Source organism: Triturus cristatus, chromosome 5_1, assembly GCF_964204655.1.
Source record: "Triturus cristatus chromosome 5_1, aTriCri1.1, whole genome shotgun sequence".
NCBI lineage: Eukaryota > Metazoa > Chordata > Amphibia > Caudata > Salamandridae > Triturus > Triturus cristatus.
This window is the reverse complement of record NC_140587.1, coordinates 981,431,844-981,457,790: the sequence shown is the minus strand read 5'-3', so window position 1 is coordinate 981,457,790 and position 25,947 is coordinate 981,431,844.

Sequence of the window (25,947 nt, the reverse complement as noted above, 5' to 3'; positions counted from 1 at the left end):
GGTCGGCCCTTTTGGTTCCCTTTTCAAAATCTGACGAAGTTTCTTTGGTTGCGCCATTCGTGCCCCCAGTCAGAGCAACATCGTGTTTCGGTAATTCTCTCACTGCTATCGGACTATTTATCAGCACCCTTGGCTACAGAGGTACAGGGATTTTAGTCGAAGACTCAGTTACAACATTCCCCTCTCCAGAATCTTGGCTCGTACCCAAACCCAGTTCTTTTTCTGCATTAGCTATCCCCTTATTTAAAGCACCCACCGCCGAAGTTAAATATGAAATGATGGACGCAGACTTTCTTGGGATTTTTGCTTTTAGACCCCCTGGTCATGGCTGTATAGTTGTTTCCGCATACCCATAGTTGATGTTAGAGGGGTGGTTCCAGTCTCTGATGGGCTCGGACGGGCCCGCCCTTGGCCTGGGCTTTGCCCGGGCATGGCCCGGGCACGCCCACACGAGTCCCATGCTGCAGGAGGGCCGCTGTGTTTTTATCGCGCCCCCCGGCGCGATGTCAGTTGCGGGAATGCATGTGCCTCTGGGAATTGTAGTTTCGTTGGGACGTTCCCCTAACTGCCAAGGAATGAGGAAACCAGCAGTTCACCTCACGGAGGCAGCGGAGGCTGCTCGACAATGCCCCCAGTCCAGTAAGTGTCCCGCGCTGAGGGAGGGCTGCTGTGTTTTTAGCGCACCCCCCGGTGCGATGTCAGTTGCGGGAATGGGTGTGCCTCTGGGAATTGTAGTTTTGTTGGGCCGTTCACCTCACGGCCAAGGATTGAGGAAACCAGCCGTTCACCTCAGGGCGGCAGCGGAGGCTGCTCGACAATGCCCCCAGTCCGGTATGCTATTCTGTGAGTTTGTGCAGCTGGACGTCTATAGTGCAGCAACACCATGGCGACCATTTTTGTAATCTGCTGCTAGCTATCCATAAGTGGAAACTAATTACTGTCAAAGTCATACTCACACTTCACGTATCCCCAAATTTCCTTGTTGTGTAAAATACATTTCTAGGCATCATCTATTCACCAATGAAACATCACAATTATCCAGTAGACTAAGGATCAATCAACTACACAGGTCTGTGGTCGCCATTTCAGCAGTATTTTATCTCAACAAATCCCTCCAGTCCTCGTCTCCTCTTAAGTATTCATCCTTATTGCCACAGTTGCCATACCATTCCTTGGCAGTGATAGAGGTCACTTTCCACTACCACGACTTCCATCTTACAACAAAAGAGGGAAGCTACCACCTGGATGTGACTATCGTACCTGAATATGTTTTCACCTAGCTACTTGCCCCATAGCAACAGTCTTACTATTGTGACTGTACCACAAAATTGGGTGTATGTAGATTATGTAGATAGTTATATTTCTGTATACATCTAGCCATATAAAATATCTTTCTCTAGTGTATTGAGAGGTTAGAGGTAAAGTATACATAAGATGTAGAACATAGTAAGAAATCTAGTCAGAATGGACATCAGAAGGAATACAAGTACAGGCCAGCTCAGATTCCTTAATCATAGGTATCATTAAACAATTCTGTTTGGGTGCACAATGTAGTTGTGTGTTGAAACACATATCACCATATACTGTTATAAATTTGACATGTACATTAAAGAGGATAGATAAACACTACAGTGTATGGGGAAATATGGTGGATTGTTACAGATTAGGATTGCCATTATTGGTCCGTTAGAAAGTAACGGAGTTTGTGGTCAATGTTAAGACCCTCCTTTACCGCTTTCAGTCTCAATATCCATAGTGCTTTCTGCCCTCTGAGTCATAGTTCCCAGTTGTCACCCCTTCTATCCTGGTGCACTATCTATATACCATGGAACGGAAATGTTGATCTTGCTGTTCACACGTCAGGGTATGTAGTGCAAATGGATATTTTGGATCCCCCTGTTTGACTGCCCTAAAATGTTCTGCTGTCCTCTCACTTGCTAGTCAGATTGTGCTGTCCACATAAATCTTATTGCATTAGCATATTAGGACATATACCCCAAATCGTGATGTACAATTAGTATTGTCCTTACTGCAATATGTGGGCTTTTGTTGTGGAAAACCCAAGTGACAGCTTTGGTAATCCTGAACATTGTGCAATGTTCACATTTATAGAATCCATTTGCACATGGGACCAACCAAGATACACTCTGTTTTGGGCTTGGATCACTAGTGATAATTAGGTTTCTGATTGTTCTTCCCTCATGGAAGTATATATTAGGGCATCTGGTGATGTACAATTCAATCTTGCCATCTTCTCTAAGCAGGTGCCAGTGTATATCCAGCAGTCTCCTTACTTCATCTACATTTCTACCATAAGTGGTAATTGGGCTGATGGTACCTTAATGTGTTTGATCTCGCTTTCTAGTTGCTCTCAGTGTTTTGGATCTCTCCAATTTCAGGGCCCTGTTCCTAGCTGCCATTACAGTCTCTTCATCATAGCCTCTAATAAGGAACCTATGCCTTATGTCATCAATATTCTGGCTAAATTCTGTATTGGAGCTGCTGTTCCTCCTGGCTCCAACCATCTCCCCATATGGGATGGCTGTCAATTGGTGTTTGGGTGCCCGCTTGTCGTGTGTAAGATAGCATTGCAAGAGGACTCCTTCCTGCACATGCAGCTCTGAATTAAGGGGCCACATGTAAACAGCTCTACATCCAAGAATGCCCCTGGTGCCTCTAACTTTCCAAGCTCCCTGAAGTTAAATGTAGAAGGCACAGGGAGGCCTGAAGAGAGTGAGAAAGAAAGGAAGGGAAGAGGATAGTAGAGAGAAAGCAATTAGAGTGGGAGAGGAGAGAAGAGAGAATGAGAGATTTAATGGATGGGTATGAATCAATAGATAACACAAGATGAAGGAATCAGGCTGGTTGAAGCATTTTGTTCTAGGGCTGCTTTTGGTTCACTGTTGGTCCCTGGCTCAGAGAAGACTAGAATATGAGAGGGCAACTACCTCTTCTGGTGGAGCCCAAAGTGTGCAACTTGGCGATTCTGTTCTAGCACAAGTCCTTGCTGCCGAACAGCACAATATGAACACTTTATATTGAAAAATTGGGATGTATTGCACCCAATGTTCTAAAATAATATCTGTTGGGGAGGAGAGTGCCACAGCTCATGATAATCAGTGGGCTGCCAATCAAGCTACCTGCAAAAAATATTTGATTTCTGCACCCACGTTTTCATGCCCCGTTTTGTTGTTAGAAAAATTTCAGAAAAAAAATTGTCACTTTTTTTTTTTTAAGGTTTGCTTTAGAACCACCTCTATTGGTTAAAAAATAGAAAAAAATGAATGTTATTTGTTATGTCTTTGTTTAAATGTTAAAGAATGTTACTATATTGTAGGAGAAACATTATTATTCTTTGGCACAGCATTGTGAAGCATGCAAGCATGCTGTACTGTGTTCTGTCAAACTTAGAAAGTAAAAACATTCCTATTAAGTTATGTCTATGAAACTCCAAGTAGGGGCAGTAATTTCATCCTGCTTTTTGCAACTTCACAAAATCAGAAAGATAGATACATTCCTTAGCTTCGAAGCTCTCATCCAAAATATTATCACATTAGTCATCTCGACGATAGACAATGCAAATTCCCTCTACCTAGGCCTTCCCAAGAGCCTCAACTGTAGACTACAATTAGCAGAAAACCAGGTAACAAAGCTAATGTACCAACAGTTCAGAAACTGCCACATCACCCCCCTGATGTGGAAACTGCACTGGCTGCCGGTAGAACAGTGAACTGTATTCAGGACTGGTTGTATTATCTTTAAATCCCTGTATGGCAGCAGCCCAGCCTTTATATCAGCTCGTATCCAAAAATACACACCTACCCAAAACTTGACATAAATCCATCTAAATCTTCTTACTATCCCTTCATTTAAAAAGAGAAACTTGGTGGCTGCAGATTCTCTGTACTGGCCCCAATTATTTGGAACTCCCTCTCTCACCACATTCAGGCAACTTCTAAAAACATTGCTCTTTAGACAAGCATACATATGCCAGAAACCCACTGGTGTACCCGCACTATGCAAATGCTAGTAACATAACAAAGTGATAGTATGTGCGAGTCTAATATTTTACTCTTTTGCTAATTATGGGACTTATGAATTAACTTCTCACAAAACACAGCGCAGTAATCTTAGTTGCTAAATGGTGTTCCAAGACAGGGAGCAAACAAGTCAGCACCATATGTGCTATGACAAGGTGTTCCTTCACTGTTCAATAGCGCAGGTACATAATGAGCTTCCATAGCATCATGCAGATACCATTGCAATATAGTACAACTATCTGTGTGATGTTTAACATACATTTTCTACACAACGAACACTCATGAAGTTCAAAATACTGTGCCCAAATAAATAATAAATGTTTGACAAACTTCTATCCCAGGTGTTATATCAGACGTTAATAGGTCTTTTTGATGTATACGTCAAGCAAAATGTAAGGGTTTATAAAAAAAGGGGCATATTTAAAAGCAAGTGGCAGAGCGCGGGTTAGCTCCAAAATTGCTAGCGCATTGCTCCGTCACTTTAAAATGCAGGGATGCGCTGTACTTACAATATAACGGGTCACCCCTGCGTTTCTCCCTGCACTGACGCTAAAATCTGCTGCTTAGTGCTAACGCAGGCACCCTTGCACCATAATGCAAGGATGCCTGAGTTGAGGGATTACTTGTTTATGTGCAGGGAGGTGTCCCTTCCTGCACATAAACAATCAAGAATGGCGATTTTTAACTCCTACATGTGTTGCATTGTGCATTTTTTAAAATGATTGTTTATGTGCAAGATGGGACACCTTCCTGCACATAAACAATCATTCATGGCGTTTTGCTATTTCTATGTGTGCTGCACACATAGAAACAGCAAAAACGAGGAGAAATAAAATATTTCTCTTCATTTCGCAATGTTAAGACCAGGTTTTCCCTGGTCTAAATTTTGGAACTGCCTCCTATTTACCCCACCCTTGTAAATAGGGGGCAGTGTCAAAATCAATGAGTGTTGTGGCAGAGCGCCCACCACAACACCCATTGCCCACCCCTTTCACGCTAAGTGTAGCGTGAGAGGTTGCCTTATTTACAAGGCGGCGTTAAGCCAGTTAAGTGGCGTAACGCTGTCTTCTAAATAAGGTAAAGCCCCCATCGCCATAGGAATGTCGTTAAAAGTGAAGTTCTTGTGGCGATTGGGGCTTGTAAACATGCCCCTAAGTTTTACGCAGTAGCCATATGCACTATCCAACTATGACCTGCTGATAGTCAAAGTGTGAGAGATCAGACCCCTGACAATAACCCATTTCAAAGGCAGTTAGAACTGCTACTGTTCTCTCCTGTGTGCATATCGTTACAATGAATGAAACACACTATGTGGCCGATTCTGATGGCCAGTCGGACAGCTGTCCGTAGCCTTACCCTGCGACCGACACGTACCCGGAGCCGGTCCGTCCTATAGAGTAAGTACGATGCGCATAACTGCCAAAAACACGACCGACACGTAGGCTGTGAATCAAGACCCATTCTCCGTCAGAGCCGTAACTCCTAAAGAGGAACCGTGTCGCCCGGAAGCAGTATCCATAGCAGTTTCCGGCATAACAAGTACGATGCGTACTTACTACGCGCCGGACTGGTCATCACGTACAGGCACATCACAGCATCTGGAAAACAAGCATATCAGCTACGATTCGCGCCACAAATCAATACACGGCTACGAGACGGACCAGCTTGCAACATGTACGAGACGGAGAAACAAGCAGCGTGTACGACACGAACACATCACGAATCCCATCGCGCAGGTCATACCAGTACTTTACATCTATGACCGGCTCAGGAACCGACGCCGACAGCGCAGGCAGTAAGTCAGACACCTACCTCATAAACAAACGACACGTACCCACAAAATGGCACACACACACAGGAGATCCACATCCTGGCCACTAACAACAGCCCACCATAGGGGTTGCATGGCCAGCACCACTAACACCCCCACCCATAGGGGGCCTGTTGCCCATCACTACTGCCACCCCCACCCATAGGGACTATGTTGCCCATCACCCCTGCCACCCCCACTCACAGGGGACCTGTTGCTCATCACCTCTGCCACCCCCAGCCATAGGGCTTATGTTGCCCATCACCCCTGTCACCCACACCCATAGGGGACCTGTTGCCCATCACCCCTGCCACCCCCACTCACAGGGGACCTGTTGCCCATCACTACTGCTCCCCCAGCCATAGGGCTTATGTTGGCCATCAACCCAGCCACCCACACCCATAGGGGACCTGTTGCCCATCACCCCTGCCACCCCCACTCACAGGGGACCTGTTGCCCATCACCCCTGCCACCCACACCCATAGGGGACCTGTTGCCCATCACCCCTGCCACCCCCACTCACAGGGGACCTGTTGCCCATCACCCCTGCCACCCCCACTCACAGGGGACCTGTTGCCCATCACTACTGCCACCCCCACCCATAGGGACTATGTTACCCATCACCCCTGCCACCCACACCCATAGTGCTTATGTTGCCCATCACCCCTGCCGCCCCCACTCACAGGGCTTATGTTGCCCATCACCCCTGCCACCCCCACTCACAGCGGACCTGTTGCCCATCACCCCTGCCACCCCCAGCCATAGGATGGGTGATGCGCAACACACCCAGCATACACAAACATCAGGTATGTTCGCAAAACACATCCCCCATGACATCATGACAACAGTGTGTAGTCTGTGACAAATGCCCACAACAGTGATTATGGTTATGAGCATACAATGTAAGTAACAGCACATGTGTGACCAACACATGAGTGTGACATACACAAGGCAAGCATCACCATAGCACTGTGGCAATGTAAAAAGAACACCCCCTCACTGTGTAGAGCAGAAGTTAAGTGGGGGCTCACAAAATGCAACAGATGTGGAGCATTGTGGTGATGGGGACCAAATCCCCCTCATCACAGTGACTAAAAGGTAAGTGTCATCATGGTCAAAGCTGCAAATAACAAACAGCATGTATGATCCCTGCTCCCAACACATCAAACACTTCTGGGGCAAACTAGTGGTTGTGTCCCATACACACAGAGATGTGGTGAGTGCTGTGGAAACATAACACTCTCGGCCATGTGCAGACAAGCACCACATATGGGGGCTGACAATGCATACAGCGTACAATGACACAACAGCAGCAGAAGCATGCACACATCTCGAAAATAGATACACCAATCAAAACAGCATGTGTAGACTGTAGGTGTCAGCTCACAAACTCACATTCCATGCCAGCAATGGCACCCAACAACCAGGATGAATGTGCACAGTGATGTGAAATGACTCACGGGAACAGCAGGCAAAATCACAGAAACAGCATCCAGACAAAGGCCCACAACAGCAATACCAATGCACTGGTGCAGATGCACAAACAGGCAAACTCACACTGCACATCAGACACAACATGTGTGTGTGTGTGTGTGTCACAGTGTCCCCAGGCAACGACACAACACACGAGGGGGGCTGAACCACAGTGACTCAGATGTGGACACAGTGCCATACAAAAGTAAAGCATCATTGGGACACCCTCAGTGGGCAATCAGGCATTGGGAGATGAGAGGGAGCACAACAGACACATGTGACACAAGATGGAATCAACACCAAATAACACAGCAAGAGACTAACACACAACACCACTACCCCCAGGGACCAGACAGTGGGGTGACACAAGCATGCATGACACCTCCACTGTGATGACAAAGGAAGATGTCGTACAAACTGGGAAACCCAGACATGTGTCCTGTGCCACAAACGTATATCACACATACACAAACACAAATCACTCAGCATTGCCCCTCATCCATGGACAAACGTGAGCTAGGGGACCATCCATGCAAACATTCACATCAGTCCACCATCAACACCACACACCTGAACTGCAACAATGTGTATCTGTGAAGTCCACATGGACAGGTGACATTGCACATGCACCCATGACAAACACAGGAATGTTGCCAGGAACAAAGGTGCACACACAAATCACAAAAGGACTGTTTACAACCCAGGGGAATGACAGACACACTGCACAGTATGCGGTACATGGCCATGACCTCAAAGCTCATGTAACCTTCAGAATCCCTGCCACAGTCCGAGGACTATGCAGATGCCAAGGAGGAACACAAGGCACGCATGCTGACACCTGCCAGCATCGCTGCCGTGAACCCGACAAGTGGGAGCAGTCACACACACATACAAATGTCTCAATCACTGAAAACCACCACCTAGGGACAACTACATGATATTGCGAACAAACAAGTGCCTTGAGGAACCCTCACTGTGTCCCATCTGTGTCTGACAACATCATCAACACTCAGAACTGACAAATCACAATGATGATACACCAATTAACAGTAGTGAGTCATGCACCCACACATCTGGCAGTCCATTGGAAAAGTAGTGGGATTAGCCCATTACCACTCAGTAAGCATCAACAACAGGAACATATCAAGGGAACCCTGTCTGTGTATGAACAGGGATGTGGACACACACACATGCACATACAACACACACCATGGGCCCAGGCCATGTCACTGGAGAACACACTAACTTGAGGGGACACAACTCCTGTGGGAGCCCAGCTGTGCCAAACATATTCACCACAAGTCCCACTCATGTCTGCAGAACACTTGGTCAGTCAGCCATCAGTTACCACACAATGAAGGCTCTGGTCACAACAGCCTGGGTACGGGAGTCTCCCCTAAGTCAGCTGCACATACCCAAAACATATGTCTAGCAAGTTGCACAGAGGACCCAGTTGCTCCTATTACAATGATGCACACACCTATAGGGCCAGTAGTGATGAGCACGAAGTATGTGGAAGTGACAATTTGGACAATGGGAAGCACATCACATGTGCAGGGGTGCAAGCCACAGATGTGACCATGCCAATGAAATGCTCACAGAGAGATGTACACAAATAGTTGATCCAGACACACCCAGGTAGCTGCAAAGGATGACATGGATACCCACCAGAATAGGATACATATCTCATGGACCACAGGGAGTACCTCACATCAACACATCAGTATGCAACATTGTACACCAAGCATTACAGGTGCAAGGGCATGTAAAACAACATCAACATGATGTACAGCTAAATCAAGTTCACAGGGACAAAGAAAAAAGCTTTATTCCGCATATGAAAAGCGAAACGTCTATTCCAACAAAAGGCCAATGGCCAGTCCATGTCCAAATGGCAAGGAGTGAACTAGACTGACAAATTCAGTATATGAAATGCTAAACGTCTGTGCAACCAAAAGGCCAATGGCCAGTCCATGTCAAAATGGCAAGGAGTGAACTAGAGTGACAAATTCAGTATATGAAATGCTAAACGTCTGTGCAACCAAAAGGCCAATGGCCAGTCCTTGTCAAAATGCCAAGGAGTGAACTAGAGTGACAACTGCCACACCTTGCTTGCCTGCACTGCTAAGGACCGGGGTCATTCCCTCGGAGGGGCATACATGGGGGCAGGCCAGGCACCGCAGGCACAGGTTCAGGGCGCAGCAGAAGGAGGCAGTGAAGAGGTGGGGGATACAGGCGAGACACTTGCAACTGCAGTGGAGCTGGCTGAAGTGGTGGGTGCTGTCACAACTGTGGGGCACAAGTCAGATGGGGTGGGTGCTGGCACAACTCCAGTGGGCAGGTCAGATGGAGTGGATTGGCTCACCACTGCAGTGCCCAAGTCAGACGGGGTGGTCGTGGACTCCAAAGCAGTGCCTACATGCATGGGGTACAAAAGGGTGATGGATCAAACCCAGATCTGTTGACTGGGTGTGAGTGTTTGATTGGTTCTGACGCTCCGTCCATCACCACCCCCTTTTGTACCATCCATGGGAGCGGAATGGGGTCGGCAAGGCAGGGGGGGGCACAGTCCCCACATCAGTGGCACCAACTGTCTGACCAGGTGTGAAGGAGCAAGTGCTAGGGGGGATGGCCTTAGCATTTTGGGGATGGCGTATCTGTGTGTGGGGGAACCCGGGGCAGGGAGGGGCGGGAGAACCTCTGGAGTGGTGGCCTGGGGGATGGAGGATGGAGACTTTGCCTTGGAGCTGCGTGATGGTGGGGGGGGGGGGGGTCTTGCTCTTCTTGCACCGGGGGGGACTTGCGGGTGGGCGTCTCGGTCTGACTGCGCCTGGGGAGGGTGTCCGGGTGTGAGGGGCACTCCCTTCTGTGTGTGGGGACTTCCTCTTCCCCTTGTAATAAGGATCTGCTGGGTCAGTGGGGAAGAGGACAAGGTCACAGAGAAGGAGCTTCTGGGGGGATGGGGTTGCAGGTGAGGCGAGGGAAGGGGGCTGGGAGGGAGAGGTTTCGGAGGACTGTGGAGTGGTTGTGGATGACTGTGTGTGTGTGTCAGCAAACCAGCCCCTGTGAGTGTGGAATCAGTCCCCTGCGCTTGCTTGTGTGCACATCTAGACCTTGGTTTGGGAGTTTCGGGGCTTTGGACAGGTAGTGTGCTAGGAATTGTGGGTGCTGCAGGGGTAGGAAGGGTGTGGGACTGTTGGAGGTGGGACACTGCTGCCGTCAGGGAGGAGGCCACAGACTGGTTGGTCCTCTGTAGGGCAGACATGCCAGAGGAAATGCCCTCCATGAATGACACCAGTTGTGTCAACAGACCTGTGTGTGCATGGAGGACCTTCAGCATCGACGTCTGCCCTACATGGATCTGTCGAAGTAAGTCCACAGACTCCTCACTCAGGGCAGCAGGGGACACAGGGGCAGGGGGTGCGGTGCCTGGCACAAAGGATACATGCTCACGAACACGGGAGCCCACGGGGACCTCTGGGATGGGAGCCGATGGGAGGGTGGTGGTGGTGGTGATGGTGGTAGTGGCGGAGGCAGCCTCACTAGCTGGTGTTTGGTGGCTGCTGACACCCACCTCCACAGGGGAGTCATCCTCAGAGCTGCTGTGGCCTTCAGCTGGGGGGATGGTGCTGACGACTCCTGTGTGTGGCTCAACTCGCCCTCCATGCCACTGGGTCCACCTGACTCCTCTTCTTCTGTCCCTGTAAGGCCCTGTGGCTCCTCCTGTTCCATGGAGCTGTCCCCTCCTGTGGCCGTGGATGTATCTGGATAGGAATAGGAAGTAACAGAACAACATCAGTCACCTGCACCAACTGCACACAACACAGTGAGTACATCACATCACAGGGCAAGCCCTGGCATTATCAGCTGAACACAGCTCAAAGTGCCAACACTGTTTAGGATAAGACAAATGTCAGTCTCAACATCAACCATGGCACACATATCCCTCCTTGACTTTCACACATATGTCCGTTGCATGTTGGATGCTAACACACCAATGTGCCAACATGCACCACCCACACATTAGTTGTACATGCAAGTGAACATGTAGGAGTATGTCACTAGACACACAGCACATCTCTTGCGACTGACTCAGTACAGGTGTCCGGATGAAGGGATGGGCAGAGACTCATTTCACATGCTTGGGATGCATGCCAGCAACACACACTATGATGTACTCATGTCCTGATGGGCAAGGCCACAATGGGGTGCATTGTGACCACTTGAACACAACGCAGGCTCACTCATAGCAAGTTCAATGCCATGGCACTGGGATGCCCTGAAAGTCAGTCAACACTGTCTCCTGTCACAGGGGCAGGGCATCCAGACAACAACAATATGCACTGACTCACAATCCTAGCTCAGGGGTAAATCTGACTCTGCAGATGACTGGCGCACTTGCCCATCCCATGCAAACAACATATCCAGGACCCAGAAGACCCCACATCATGAAAATCATTCATATGAGTCTCAGCAAACACAAATCCATGTACATTGACACATCACAGTCTGCCATGCATATAACTGTCAAGAATTCCTGTCATGCGAGGGGAGGAAAACGGTAACCAGCGAAAACGGACTACATCTCCCAGGATGCTTAGCGGTTGAGAGGTTATGTAAACAGGAGAACTGTTACATAACTCAAGGAAAACACGCCCTTATGTAAACAGGAGAGCTGTTACATAACTCAAGGAAAACACGCCCTATAAAGGGAGGAACCGGGAGGTACAACGCTGTCGGATATTGTGTTTACACCGACGTACCTGCTTCGTGAAGAGCAGTGTTCAGGAGTGGTGCTCCAGTAAGGCAAGAATGGAGGTAGGTCGAGTCGTTACTCCCTGGGCTGTGTCTTGCCCCATCGTCACCTGTGAAGGACCCGGAAGCTCTACTGGTCAACCTTTGAGCTTCGCTTTTTGACTCGGCAGAGTCAAGGCGCAGTGGCGCTTTTGCTGGTTAGAGTCGTAACTCCCAGCCCGATCAGAGATACAGGGACTGCCAGCTGTAACGCACACCAGGAGGTGTTTGCCGCGTTACAGACTCGGAAGTCCACAGGATCGATCGAGCGGCTGCTCTCGGTTCAGTCTTCTTGCTTTTGAGTGGGGTATCGGTGACGCATCACCAGGAGGTGACTCCGCGTCCCGGTGCAGTCTGAGGAAGAGGTTGAGCGGCTGCTCCCTTCAGGTAGAGACCCCGGCTGGGTGTTTCCCCGACTCCTCGATTCTCCCCAACACTCTTCGTGCCCCTCACAGCCTACCGATTGGCATTGTCGGCCATTTCATTTCTGCCCTCTGTTGGCATACGCCGGGATCGGCGTATATGCAGAGGACGGTTAGGACCATCTGTGCTGTGGGCTGGTAACGTACTTAGCCTGGAGGATTCCAGTGACTATAACTTTTGTTTATTCTTTGTATTAGTTTTGCCTTCATTAAAACAACTAACCCTTCACAAGTGGTTGCGTCCTCATTATCGTGTCTGTTAAACGATCCTGAGACGTTCAGGGCGTTACAAAATATCCGACCTTAATAACACTAACTGTCTCCCGGTCGATAACAGACATGGCAACACTTGATGATGTGCTGGCTGCTTTAGCGACCGTGCAAGCTGAAGTGGCTGCCTCTAGGCAAGAAACCGCCGATGTAAAAGCCAGACTGGATGCTATCCAATCGGACCCGCTCACGCCCAGCACCTCCCTCACGAACCAGACCCCTGCGGTAGTAGTGGAAATGCCGGTAGCCATCCCCTTGGCAACACCAGAGAGGTACAGTGGGGATCCTAACACAGTGCAGGTATTCCTCACACAAGTGGCGCTACATTTATCGTGCAAACCAAAGGCGTTCCCCACAAGCCAGGCTCGTGTAGCTTTCCTTATTTCCTATTTGGCTGGAAACGCGGCACAATGGGCCGTACCTCTGGTGAGCAGGGACGACCCCATCTTATGCGATTGGGGTGCTTTTCGCGAGGAATTCCTGAAGGTATTCGACAGAAGGGCTGACTCGTACACGGCGGACCGTGAAATGCTTGAGTTGAGACAGGGATCCAACGACCTGGTGCAGTATCTCAACGCGTTCCGAAGGCTGGTTGCGGAAACCAAGTGGCCTGTTGCTAAACAGACGGCGCTCTTCCATCAAGGGCTGTGCGATGAGCTCAAGGACGCCGTGGCGCATATTGACCCTCAACCCAAGACATGTGAGGGCCTTATCAACCTGGTATTACGGCTGGAACATAGGCTAAGTGAAAGAAAGGGGGATCATGGGAGAAAAGGAAAATCCTTTCCATCCTATGTAACGGTGGGAAGTCCTGAAACTTCCACCGCATTCAAGGGAGAACCCATGGACATCGGCGCAATACGAGCGAGCCTCACAGCCACGGAGAAAGAGTCACGCCGTAAACAAGGATTGTGCCTATATTGTGGCAAAAAAGGCCACTACGTACGTGAATGCCCTGCCAAACCGAAGACGTCACGTTATCGGGCCAACCGGTCGGTAACAGCCGTGGTGGACATACCGGCGGAAAACTAGAGGACTCCCAGACCAAAGAAGGGGCATCTCGGAGTCACTCATCCATCCCTTCACTTTCCAACTCGGTCTCTAAAGGACAACGACACCTGTTTCTCACGGTGCACGTGGGAGTGCATGACCAGTGGATACCCGTTGTGGCCATGGTGGATTCAGGGGCCACTGGCATGTTTATGGACCACAACGAGGCATGCAGGCTAGGGCTAGTGCTTCTTCCCAAAGCTGTACCCGAAGACGTCTATGCTGTAGACGGAAGGCGATTGGTGACGGGACCCATCGGGCAACACACGGGGGTCCTTCCGATGAGATATGGGAGGAACCATTTGGAACAAATCGATTTTAACATCATCCGAGCGCCCCAATATGGCGTCATATTGGGATTGCCGTGGCTACAGAAACACAACCCTGCTGTGGATTGGCCAACACATCGCATCAAAATGACGTCACAGTATTGCATCTTGCATTGTGGAATAAGAACGGAATCCCTTGACGCAGATGAGAGCGGGAGTCAGACGGTGGCTACAGCGGCAGAAAAAGATGTGGCTCTCCCCCATGCTTATCACAGTTTTGCGGACGTATTTGATGAGGTGAAGGCGGAAGTGCTACCACCACATAGGCAGTTTGACTGCCAGATCGACCTGGTGCCAGGGGCCAGCGTTCCCAGCGGCAGGCTGTATGCCCTGACGGAGCCTGAAAACGTGCATCTCCGGGGGTACCTGGATAAACTCCTCAAGCTAGGATTCATCCGCCCGTCCAAGTCTCCGGCAGCCTCGCCGCTCTTCTTCATTCCGAAGGCTAATGGGGAGCTGAGAGCCTGTGTGGACTTTAGGGCATTGAATGCGATAACCATAAAAAATCGGTACCCCTTGCCTCTCATCAGTGTACTTCTGGAACAGGTCAAGAAAGCTCGTATCTACACCAAGTTGGATTTGAAAGGGGCATATCATCTGGTGCGCATGAGGGACGGAGACGAGTGGAAGACCGCCTTTAAGACCAGGTTCGGCCTTTTTGAGTACCTCGTCATGCCGTTCGGTCTGTGCAACGCCCCGGCAGCCTTTCAGTACTTTTTGAATGAGGTATTCAGAGAGGAGTTGGATATCTACGTGGTCGTATATATCGACGACATCCTCATCTATTCGTCCAGTGTGGAGGAGCACGTACACCACGTCAAAGCTGTGCTCCAAAAGCTGAGGGAAAACCTGCTGTTTTGTAAACTCAGCAAGTGTGACTTCCACGTCACCTCCGTGGAATTCCTCGGAGTGATGCTGAGTCCGGAGGGACAGGAGATGGCAGAACGAAAGATCAAGGCGGTGAAAGAATGGCCGGTGCCCCAAAGCGTGAAGGACGTCCAAAGTTTCATTGGCTTCGCCAACTTTTACAGGCGGTTTATAGATGGATTTTCAGGATTGGTGGCCCCAATCACACAGCTACTGAGGAAGTCCAAGGAGTTTGTCTGGTCCCCTGAAGCGAACAAAGCCTTTGAGGCCCTGAAAAGCGCCTTTGGTAAGGCGCCGGTGTTGGCTCACCCCGATCCGGATCTCCCCTACGTGGTGGAAGCGGACGCATCGGATGTGGCGCTGGGGGCTATCTTGTCCCAACGCAACCATGACACAGGGGTGCTTCATCCCGTTGCGTACATGTCCCGCAAACTCAACGACGCCGAACGCAACTACCATATTGCGGAGAAGGAGCTTCTCGCAATCAAGGACGCCTTCACCGAATGGAGGCATTGGTTGATGGGGGCAAGACATGTGGTTTCGGTGTACACGGACCATCGGAACCTACAGTTCATGACGGCCACAAGACACCTTTCTCCCAGGCAGCTGCGGTGGATGATCTTCTTTGCGGGGTTCAACTTCCGCATCACATATCGGCCGGGGACGGAAAACCGGAAGGCGGACGCCCTGTCCCGTCAATCTGCAGTTCGTGAACCATTGCCTGCGACCGAGCGTTCCATCATTTCCCCGAGGATGGTATTGGGGGTTATCCAACCGGATACTTTCCTGAGGGGAATAAAGAGAGGGATCAGGTCATTCGCATGGCGGAGGTGGCTCCTCAGTCACAGAGAATGGCAGCTGAAGGACGGGATACCCTTGAAGGGCAGGTGCCTATTGATACCCACGCCTAGGCTAAGGAAACAAGCATTCATCTGGTGCCATGACTCTCCATGCGCAGGTCATTTGGGCTTTGAAAAAACGGTGGCTAGCATGGGACGGCATTTCTGGTGGCCGACCATGAGAGTGGATGTCAGGAGGTGGGGACAGGAGTGTCCTACGTGTGCTACCATGAAGGCCGACCATGGCCGAACCCAAGGGCTCTTACATCCACTTCCGACCCCGGATAGACCATGGGATAGCATATCACTGGACTTCGTGGTGGGCCTACCGGTAGACCAGGGGATGACGGCAATACTGGTGGTGGTGGATTACTTGACGAAAATGGGGCACTTCATCCCCTGCAAGAGAGTCCCTACGGCCGGGGAATTGGCGTCACTACTCCTAAAGAATGTGGTACGACTGCATGGATTACCTGGGGTGATCGTGTCGGACCGGGGGTCGCAGTTTACTGCGCAATTCTGGAAGACTTGGTGCACTGCGCTGCATGTTAAGACCGCCCTGTCCACCAGCTACCACCCTCAAACGGACGGCCAAACCGAGCGCCTGAACCAAACGCTCAAACAGTATCTGCGTTGTTTTGTGGACCAGGGCAGGGAAGAATGGGTCGACTTGCTATGGGTTGCAGAGATAGCCTATAACAAAGCCACTCACAGCTCCACACAGTCATCTCCGTTCTATAGCAACTATGGCCACCATCCCAGGTTCTTGCCATTTCTACATCCGTTCAGAGAGGACAGGATTCCCGCCACAGCGGACAGGGTGGCACACATAAAAGACACGTTGATGCGCTCAGGGGCTGTCCTAATAGAGGCCAAGAGAAGATACAAGGCTGCGGCAGACAGGAAGAGAAGGCCCGGGCCACTGTACCGCACTGGAGACTACGTCTGGATATCCACAAGAAACATGAGGTTTCGAAAGAACGGTGTGTTCCATCCCAAGTACATGGGCCCCTATCGAATTACCAAGTGTATGGGTCCCGTGAACGTGAAGGTGTGCTTGCCCCAGTCATTGCGGATACACCCTGTCTTTCATGTATCGTTGCTCAAACCAGCACCCTCCAAGCCGTCTGGGACACCTAGGCCGGTATGCGTGGAGTCGGAGGTGGAGTATGAAGTGTCGGGCATACGGGCGTCCAAATGGCGCAGGGGGAGGCTGTGGTACCTGGTTGCGTGGAAGGGCTATGGCCCGGAGGAGCAATCATGGGAACCGGCTGAAGGGGTTCATGCTCCGCGCTTGGTCTCCTTGTTCCATCGGCGTTTTCCTGCCAGCGCTGGACCCGTGGGGAGCCGCTGAGAGGGAGAATTCCTGTCATGCGAGGGGAGGAAAACGGTAACCAGCGAAAACGGACTACATCTCCCAGGATGCTTAGCGGTTGAGAGGTTATGTAAACAGGAGAACTGTTACATAACTCAAGGAAAACACGCCCTTATGTAAACAGGAGAGCTGTTACATAACTCAAGGAAAACACGCCCTTATGTAAACAGGAGAGCTGTTACATAACTCAAGGAAAACACGCCCTATAAAGGGAGGAACCGGGAGGTACAACGCTGTCGGATATTGTGTTTACACCGACGTACCTGCTTCGTGAAGAGCAGTGTTCAGGAGTGGTGCTCCAGTAAGGCAAGAACGGAGGTAGGTCGAGTCGTTACTCCCTGGGCCGTGTCTTGCCCCATCGTCACCTGTGAAGGACCCGGAAGCTCTACTGGTCAACCTTTGAGCTTCGCTTTTTGACTCGGCAGAGTCAAGGCGCAGTGGCGCTTTTGCTGGTTAGAGTCGTAACTCCCAGCCCGATCAGAGATACAGGGACTGCCAGCTGTAACGCACACCAGGAGGTGTTTGCCGCGTTACAGACTCGGAAGTCCACAGGATCGATCGAGCGGCTGCTCTCGGTTCAGTCTTCTTGCTTTTGAGTGGGGTATCGGTGACGCATCACCAGGAGGTGACACCGCGTCCCGGTGCAGTCTGAGGAAGAGGTTGAGCGGCTGCTCCCTTCAGGTAGAGACCCCGGCTGGGTGTTTCCCTGACTCCTTGATTCTCCCCAACACTCTTCGTGCCCCTCACAGCCTACCGATTGGCATTGTTGGCCATTTCATTTCTGCCCTCTGTTGGCATACGCCGGGATCGGCGTATATGCAGAGGACGGTTAGGACCATCTGTGCTGTGGGCTGGTAACGTACTTAGCCTGGAGAATTCCAGTGACTATAACTTTTGTTTATTCTTTGTATTAGTTTTGCCTTCATTAAAACAACTAACCCTTCACAAGTGGTTGCGTCCTCATTATCGTGTCTGTTAAACGATCCTGAGACGTTCAGGGCGTTACAATAACCCAGCTGCATGAGGGACACAGTTGCATACACCACTGTGCACTGTCAGATGATCACACACCTATATGTCACACAGGTCTTGTCTCCCACAGTCACATTGCAGATGTCATGCTGACCCTCTGAATCATGGACACCCCAGTGGTACATAGCAACAAGCCACACCCTAATGACACAGAGGCACACACCCGAGGGCACATGTCACTAAGCACAACCTGCAATTTCATACACAGGAGTGGGATTACAGAGTGGTTCTGAATGCCCTTGAGGGGGCATGACTGGGCAGGACTAAGTGAAACAGTGTATTGCCCCGGACAGTAGTCAGGTGGCTAAGCAATTGTGACATACTTGATATACATATTCCTGATGTCCAAAAATTGGAGTCCCCTGCTGCATGGTTTTGTTTTTAATACCTCAGAAACATGTTGCGAGTCAGACCAGCAATTGGTACACATCTCAAGGGCACACACAGTTCACATGTCAGATCTCAGGCATTGTGTAAACAATTGACCCACCCTTGAAACACACAACAGAGTCACTGGAACTGATGCTGACTGTTACCTGAAACATAGCTGACTGCAGGGACACAGTGCCCTAGTGACACAAGAAACAGACTGTAGGGGCCACACCTGTGGAACAGATGAGGAGGGTGCATCACACAAATGAGGGACCTGATTTTGGGACTACAAGACCTACGTAATGTGGAAATGTGACCAGGACAAAAGACTGCTATTTGCATGTCAGACATAGTACACAGATCAGGCATGGACTTACCCCCTTCCTGCTGCTGTCTGGCCTTCAGCTGCCTCTCCAGGTCCGGGAAGACCACCGACAGTATCCGGAGCATGTGGGGAGTCAGGGTCCGGTGTCCGCCCCTCCTGCGTGGAGGTGACAGCTTCAGCTGGACTCTAGCTATCCTCCGGGTCCAGCCACGAAGGTCCTGTCACCTCTTCTGGCAGTTGCGGATCCGGCGCTTGTAGACCCCCACAGAACGAAGAGCCCGGGCGATGGTCAGCCAGAACTCCTGCTTCTGGTGGGCATCAACCTGTGAGGATGACAAAGTGAAAAGTACATTAACACACATGCCCCAGATTTGTGCAGCACACTATTGGATATACATGTCATTATCATAAAGGGAAATAAATTACACAGGTAATGCAACCATGGGGAATGAAAACTCACATGCATGTCTGACATGTTAACAATGCCTGGGTAGTTTAAGCCTGCAAAAATGCACTTTAGCAGCATGAAAACTATTCATTACATGTACCTACACACTTTGGTGGATGAAAGTAGTCAGTGAGAATGCTTACCACTGGTGTACACACTGCTAGTACTGCTAGTCAGACAACATGCATAATTAGGAAGGCAGTGGACAGCACACTCACCTGCTCCCCTGGTGTCCCATAGAGCTTTCTGTACTCTGGAAGGAGCCCGTCCAGCAGGGCCTGGTTCTCCTCCTCAGTGAAGGCTGGGGCCCTCTCCAGTGTACGTGCCATAGCAGGAGCCAGAGGATGCATAGACAGCAGCAGTGGTAACAGGGATGTGGTCCAGTAGCATGTAGTGCAGGCAAGTGAGCTCCCTGGGGGCCAGCCAGCCTTATATCTGTGCTGCAGAGGCAGACTCTGTGCCATGTGTCCCAAGCAAGTGATAGGTCCAACACAGTTGCATCCTATGAATCTGGCCAATCCATTCAAAAGTACAACTCGTACATGCCTTCCGCATCGTACAAATCTTCACCTTCATGGAACACTTGAAATTGCAACATTGTTGTAGGCATCCAACTGAATTTCCAGTGCACCACTCGTACAAGTTTTGAATCCGCATCCGTCTCCATGACAGTCCTGAGCCAATGGGTGCGCCCGGCTCATTCAACTGACTGTACAACGCGTATTTTGAATATACACATGCACTTGTCTCCATACGATTCAATGGCCAAGGCGTATACCTGTCTCGGACCATGCCTGTCTGACGCGTATGCATGAAAGTCACCCACGTCAGACCTCATTGTATGCAATGACAATGCGTACGCACGGCTCGGTCATGACTCGTGCAATGCGTACGCATTGTCACCTGCGTCGGACCTCATTGTATGCAATGACAAGGCGTACGCATGGTTCGGTCATGACCCGTGCAATGCGTACGCATTGTCACCCGCGTCGGACCTCATTGTATGCAATGACAAGGCGTACGCACGGCTCGGTCATGACCCGTGCAATGTGTACGCATTGTCACCCGTGTCGGACCTCATTGGATTCAATGACAAGGCATATGCACGGCTCGGTCATGACCCGTGCAATGCGTACGCATTGTCACCCACGTCGGACCTCATTAGTGTGACTATTAGACGGATGCAACACACATATACTGGCCATGGACACCTGCAAACACCTGCCACACTATAGCATTGGCCACACAGTGTCCCATGGCATGTGGGGCTGCATTCCCTGGGTGTTTGAGGGGGCCACAGCTGTTTTTTTGTCTGGCACTTTGTGCAGCCACTCCCAGGCTGTGCACGTGTACATGGGGGCAGAGTCCTTTGTGTGTTGTGCACATTAGTACTGTGATGTGCAATTGGACAGTAATGGGCATGAGTGAAGGGCACAGTGTCAGGTTGGATATGTTTAAGACATGTCACATACACCCTGAGTCCTGGGGGTGATGGCATGTACGTCACAGTGAGACCTGTAGCCCCAATACTGATGTGCACCCACAGTCTGTGTGCATGTTGTGTCTCAGATGTGTCTGATCACATGTTACCAATGGTTGACAGTCTCCACATCCATGTGGTATATGCATCAACCTTGATGGGGTGTGTGTCTAAGAGACGTACATGTAGGGCCAGCAGGAACAATAGTGGCCACTACCTGTGGGACTTACGCTTGCCTTGTGGTGTGTACGTGCTACGCCATGTCCATTGCTGTGTTGATGTGGCAATACAGGGAGCCTGGGTTCCTGCATGGCAAAGATCTGTGATGCCTGGGAGACATGAGTCCTCATTTGTCACTGTTGTGGGTATTTTGAACATTGCAGCAGCACATAGGTTGGGTGACACAGCCAGATGATTAGCCCATTGCACTACATGGCACTCATGTGGACATGTGGAATTGAGATGTGAGGTGGTGGTCTTGTAGGTGACATAGGTGTCCATGACCAACAGCACACACCTCAGTACATTGTGTAATGTCATGAACTAGCATGTGATAGTGATCGTGGTCATGGCCACATGGGTGGATGTACTGACAATCTTCCTTTGTGCATCTCTGTACCGAAGGGCACCAGCTGTCCATCGGCCGTTCCCAGACCTTGCAACCATGCAGGAACGCAACAGCATCAGATGGTACCGCTTCACCAGGCCACTGATTGAGGAGTTGGCGGAGCAGTTGGCGCTACATCTGCTACCTGGCCGGACATACCCTACAGCACTGACCCCAGAGGTGAAGGTGATGGCAGCCCTGCACTTCTTTGCTACCGGTACCTTCCAGTACACTGTTGTTACTGCTGGTGGTATGTCGCAAACGATGTTTAGTCGGGTGCTACGCGATGTCTTGGAGAGGATGTTGCAATTCCTCGACCTGTATATCAAGTTCCCGAGCCAAGATGAACTCCCTGAAATTAAGGATGCCTTTTATACACTGGGGAGGATGCCAAACGTCATTGGATCCATTGACGGGACACATGTTGCCCTGATACCACCACAGGCACATGAGCAGGCATACCGGAACAGGAAGCACTACCATTCGATCAATGCTCTGATGGTCTGTCTTGCTGACATGTTGATCACACATGTGTGTGCACGGTTCCCTGGTTCGGCGCACGATGCCTTCATTATGAGGAGTAGTCACATTGCAACGCTGATGTCACAGATGCCAGCTCAGCGTGCCTGGCTTGTCGGTGTGTACTGACTGTTTCTCATTTTGTGTGTTTGTCAGTGTTGTATTCCGCACTCCTACAAAACTCAGCTCCTTGTTCATTTTTGTGTGTGTAGCTGACTCTGGATACCCCAACATGCCCTGGTTGCTGACACCCCTCAGGAACCCTGTGACACCAGCCGAGCTGCGCTACAATGAGGCACATGGTCAGAGCAGGAGGGTGATTGAGCAGACATTCAGCCTCCTGAAAAGCCACTTTTGCTGCCTGGACAAGACCGGAGGGGCCCTCCCAAATGAGCCTGCAAAGGTGTGCAAAATAATACTGGTCTGCTGCATGCTACACAACATGGTGGTGCGGAAGGAGGTGCCTCTCATCCAGGATGACGATGACGACGGCCAACGTCCGGCACCTATGGAGGATCCCGGCCTGGGCCAAGATGCCAGTGATGATGAAGATGATGGTGACGTCCGCTCCCAGCTCATCAACAACTTCTTCACCTGAATGTGAATTTCCAGGGTGGTTATGTGAATGTATGGAGGTAGCCTGGAATGTGTTGAGCCAGCTCTGTTGCTGTCTGAGTGTGTCTGTGTGCCACTTGACTGGATGCGTGCTGTGATGTGTCCATTCAGGTGGTGTGCACTCCACAATAGGGTAGTACTTCTAACTAGTGTTTGTGTAGGTGTTTTGCAACATGTTTTGTGCATGTGTATTGCATTTCTCTCCTGTTCGTCTGTGCTTTTGACTGTATCTTGTCTGTCCTTCTCAGGGTCCTTTGCCTGTTGTGTGGTCAACACTGACCCCCAACACCCAGAAGCCAACACCAGTGTTGAAGTTGACAATTCCCATCAACTGATGTACCACACATCCCTGGACTTCCATTCTCCAACACATTGGGAGCATGTGTCCACTGTTACGTAAAATTACCGTGCAACTAGTGTGGAATAAACGTGTTGCTGATGTGTAATGAACCTGTGCTACGCTTTGTTATGTGCGTTGTCTGTCTTACCACATCTGAGTGACATCTGCTTACCTCACCTGTGGACTTGTTGCCACTGACTGTGCTTGGTGTTGTGTCTGTGCATGCCAATGTGTTTCAGGTCAACATCATTGTGTGGGATGAGTAACATGGCCATGGTGAGTATGTTTTGTGTTGCCATAGTGGTGTGTCTCCTTCACATGTGTCACATCCCCATGACTCACCTTACATTGGTCACATTGTTGCAGTATTTGGCATGCACTGTGTTGTGTAGCAGATCGACTTCGCCCTGAACATGACAAGTTGGAATCACAACAGAGGCAAGTATGGTGTACTGGTGAGTTTATTTACAAACATGTGTGGGGGAAGTGCACAGGATGGTGGGTTCTGTACAGTGGTTTGGGCATCTAAAGTTCACACTGGAGTTGGAAGTGCTGGTAGATGAAATGGCCAGAGTAAAGTCCACGGTCATCTGGTACATTGGCCCAACATGAACCCTCCATGTAATGTGGGCGAGTTGTGTGCGATTGGACAAGGTTAATGGGTTGCGCACAAAGAACATTGTCCAGAACAGGTTTGGAAGCCCTGGGGGATGTGCTGGGACATCTGCCTCTCACGTATCCTTCTTCGGACGACCCCTCTTCTTCCAGGGGGGGGGATCCTCATGTGCAGGCCTCTGCGGTGCAGGAGACTCGCCGCCAGAGTCCTCCTCCCTCCCTGTGGCGCTGGCAGATGGTGTTGCGACAGATGTTGTGGGCACACAGGGGGGTGTGGACAGGTTGGTGTTGATCTGGCGGAGGCATTGTAGTATGTCCCGATGCACCGCAGTAAGGGCATCCCACTTTGCCTCCATGCGGGCATGGTGGGCGACCTGCTCGTGTTGCATGTCCTTGAGGATCCCCACTACCTGGCCAAATCCTCCGGTGCTATCCTGGTACGCATCTAAGATGCGTGCCAGTTAGGGGTCATCATGCAGTCCAGACCCCTCTGCAAGGCATGCCCTGTGCCTCCCACCCCTCTCCACACGGGCAGGACCAGCGGCGGTACGCACAGGTGACACTGGGACCCCTTGGGTGGTGTTGCTGGTGGTGTTGGCTGTAGCTTCCGGGGGGTCCTGTGTCCCTGTGCTGTGGGTGTCGATTGTCCTTAGTCTGTCCGTGTTGGCGGGGGTGTCCTGTCGGTGTCCAGATGCTGGAGGCGTGGGTACAGGGGGGGCAGATGTTGCTGGTGCTGCATGATGGCTCACACCAGAGGGGCCAGGTTGGTCATCATCATCCGAAGAGGACAGTGAGAGAGTCAGGCCACAGAGCTCAGTGTCCACCAGAGTCTGGGACTGGATATCCTCGTCATTTGGCGCTGGGTGCCCAGCACGACCTGTGTTTGGAAGAGACACACAATGTGATTTTATGTTTCTACATGCATCGTTGGTTCACAAACATGACATTTTCTACTTTTCAAACAGATGCCTGCCTGTACACTGCTTTTTCCCAGCTTCTCATAGACAGATTTTGATCTTGTTGTTGGCCATTTGCCAGCATGGCCTTGTGCTCCCCACAACAGAGCCCAGTGTCAGACATCTTTTCAGTCCTTTCCCACTCCCTGTGGGGCGAGTATGGTTCAGGTTGATCTTGCAGGGCCATGTGGGTGGGTGTAGGTTGTCTGTGACTGCGAGTCCCATCATACTCTTGGCTACACCCCCCTTCCCAGCATGCCCATGCTTCCTCCCTCTTGACTCTGCTTCCCTGTGAGGGGGTGTGACATCAATGGCAAGATGACTGACTGTGAAATCTTGGTGTTTGTTTGGCTACCAGTCCCAGCATGGCCTTGTGCTCCACACAACAGAGCCCAGTGTCAGACATCTTGTCAGTCCCTTCCCACTCCCTGTGGGGCGAGTATGGTTCAGGTTGATCTTGCAGGGCCATGTGGGTGGGTGTAGGTTGTCTGTGACTGCGAGTCCCATCATTCTCTTGGCCACACCCCCCTTCCCAGCATGCCCATGCTTCCTCCCTCTTGACTCTGCTTCCCTGTGAGTGGGTGTGACATCAATGGCAAGATGGCTGACTGTGAAATCCTGGTGTTTGTTTGGCTACAAGTCCCAAGTGAGCCCCTGTGCTTCACACAGCAGCACCCAGTACGGGGTATCTTTTGCTGATATTTCAATGAGGTGTGTGTCAATGCATTGTACCCGGTGAGTTGTGTGGAGTTTGTGTTGGGGGTGTCTCCCCATGCTGAGTCGTAATGTCAGGGCTGTCAGTCCTCCTTCACATCATGAAACGTGCTTCCATTGTAGGGCGTGCAAGTTGTCTTTCAGGATGTCAGTCAGTGGTGTCCTGCTTCTGATTTGCACACAAGCCCTAGCAGGGCCTTGTGCTCCCCACAGCAGGAGCCAGTGTCAGCCATCTTGTCAGTCATTTTCCACTCCCTGTGATGTGGGCATGTTTCAGAGGGGTCTTGATGGGCCAATCAGGATGGGGGGCATTATCTGTGACTACAGGCCCCATCATGCTTTTGTCTACACTCACTTCACCTGCATACCCACTATTCCTTCCTGACAGCCAGCTGCACTGTGAGGTGGTGTGTTTGTGGTGGCAAACTGTCTGGCTGGGTGTATTTGGCTTAGTGCCACTGGCTTGCTCTATTTGTATGTAGGTTGGTGAATGTCATGACACAGTCCCCAGTCACTATGAGATCGCAGGTATTGTGTTTGTGTGACTGGCATACACATCTTGGGTTGATTATCTATTGATTAGTGTAGCTTTGCTTGCGGTGGATGGTTTCACTGTCCCCTTGCCACACAATCTTGGTTATGTTGTTTGTGTACT